This window comes from Macadamia integrifolia, chromosome 13 (assembly GCF_013358625.1).
Source record: "Macadamia integrifolia cultivar HAES 741 chromosome 13, SCU_Mint_v3, whole genome shotgun sequence".
In the NCBI taxonomy this organism is placed as follows: Eukaryota; Viridiplantae; Streptophyta; class Magnoliopsida; order Proteales; family Proteaceae; genus Macadamia; species Macadamia integrifolia.
Genome location: NC_056569.1, coordinates 19183449 through 19185396, shown reverse-complemented (window position 1 = coordinate 19185396; position 1948 = coordinate 19183449). Strand labels below are relative to the sequence as shown.

At 33.2% G+C, this 1948-nt stretch overlaps 1 long non-coding RNA gene across 1 annotated transcript; it reads right to left on the bottom strand.

The window, feature by feature from the left end:
- Window positions 1-301: 301 nt before the first annotated feature.
- On the bottom strand, window positions 302-1064 carry LOC122058586. The gene is made up of 2 exons (XR_006133848.1): window positions 670-1064; window positions 302-365 (listed from the first exon to the last, which is right to left on the bottom strand). It is a non-coding gene; the product is annotated as an uncharacterized LOC122058586 (long non-coding RNA).
- Window positions 1065-1948: the final 884 nt, after the last annotated feature.

Sequence of the window (1948 nt, the reverse complement as noted above, 5' to 3'; positions counted from 1 at the left end):
TACATTATTGAAAATTTTTTGAGAAATAGAAAATAAAATATATTTTTGCATTTCCAAAAAGTATTTCTTAGCACAGAAACAGTAAAAGTTGTTTCAGTTGTTTCTAGACACAGAAATAGGAGAAACAAAATCAAACAGGGCCTTAGTCTCACATGCCATTTATAGCATCACAGTAGGCAAAACAAAAAATTCTACAACTTTCAAGCTCCCGAACTGTAATGATGAACGACATTATCATTCTATCCGACCATTTTCAAGGGAATCCTCTTTCAAAAAATAAATAACAAGCAACAGAATGATCAGAGTATCAACCAACAATCAACACCATCATAAAGAAAAGCAACTCAAATCATAGTTCAGCAACTCTGAAAAAGGAAAGGTAATATAGTATAAGAATAACCCAGACCACAAAGAACCCAAAAACACTTGCTTAGCAGCTAAAGTTAACAAAAACAAAAAAAGTAAAACGAAAAAAGAAAAAAAAAAAAAAGGTAGATGATTCTAAGGAAGACCATTGACCTCTAAGATCTCTATTCTTTGGAGATAGAGGAGCCGGCTCTAAGAAATGAAAACCCTTTTAGATCTTACTTAAAAACAAACTAAAGTAGTGTTAGAAGCAACATTTCCTTCTATCCATTTGTTCTTCCACCAAGATTGTAGCATTCTTACCTTTGCTGGGAGAGAAGAACCTGAGCTGAAGAAAAAGAGGCAGAGATGTTGGAGAGATCGACTTTTCCACAAGAAATGAAAACCTCTATTTGTTCTTCCACCACGATCGTAGCCTTCTTAACTTTGTTGGGTGAGAAGAAACTGAACTGAAGAAGAAGAGGCAGAGCCATTGGAGTCGTCTTCTACCAAGATCTTCTTTCCCACAAGAGTTCCACCAATTTGGTGGGACTTTGAAATGGAAGGGGTGGAAGCAACAACCTTCTGACAGGATTTCTGTGTCCCTGACAATTATCCCATGGTTCTCCCACCCCTTGCATCCAAACAACCCATATCTTACATATTTTGTGGGATAACTGTCAGAAATCCCACCCCATCAAGTCTCTTCTAAAGAAACGGGGCCTAAGTCAAGTCTTGGAAATTTTTTTAGTACTTATACCTATTTCTTTAGAGATGGTAAGGGCGTTAATTGATTCGGTTCTAGTGTGAACAATTCTATTTGGTTCGGTGTAAGAATTTTTAGGTAAAACCAAAACCAAATCATTTAATAAACGGTTTCATATACGAGAACTGAAACCATTTCTAAATGGTTTTAAAAAATTTTATTATGTTTTCTAACTTTTTATCCAAAAAACTTCTTTATCTTTAAAATTTTTAGTGAATTGGATGTAAATTGTAACATTGAATTGAATAGTTTATTGTTATATTCTTTTTAATAGTTGTTTAATGTAAACTTAATTTTTTTTATTGAAATGTATGTAAAGTTAGCATTGAATGACTTAAACTTACTATGTATATATTAATCGGTTTAACGGTTTACCAACGTTTTAAACTTTAAAACCAAAACCGAATCATGGTTTCAATTTTAAAACCAAAATCGAATAATTTAATAAACAGTTTCACAGTTTCGGTGTAAATGGTTTGGTTCGATTTGGGTAAACGATTTTGATTTCAAATTTACATCCTTAAGAGATGGGTTTTGGGCTTTCTTTAGTAGGTTGTGGGATGTTCATAATTTTTTATCCATTAAAATCCTGATTGTACACAATAATCGATGGCAAGTAAAGAAAACCTTACATATGTTATTTATTTTTTCACTTTTCAAAAATAATTTTTTTTTGGGGGAGGAGGTGGTTCTTTCCAATCTCTCGACTCTCTGGTCCATTTCCAGGCTCTAACACCAATTATCTCTCTCATGCTTATCTTTTCCATCCAACAGGATATGGTACTTCCATGTGCGTATCAATTGGTATCAGAGTTCAAGCATTTTTGTCTTATTTTT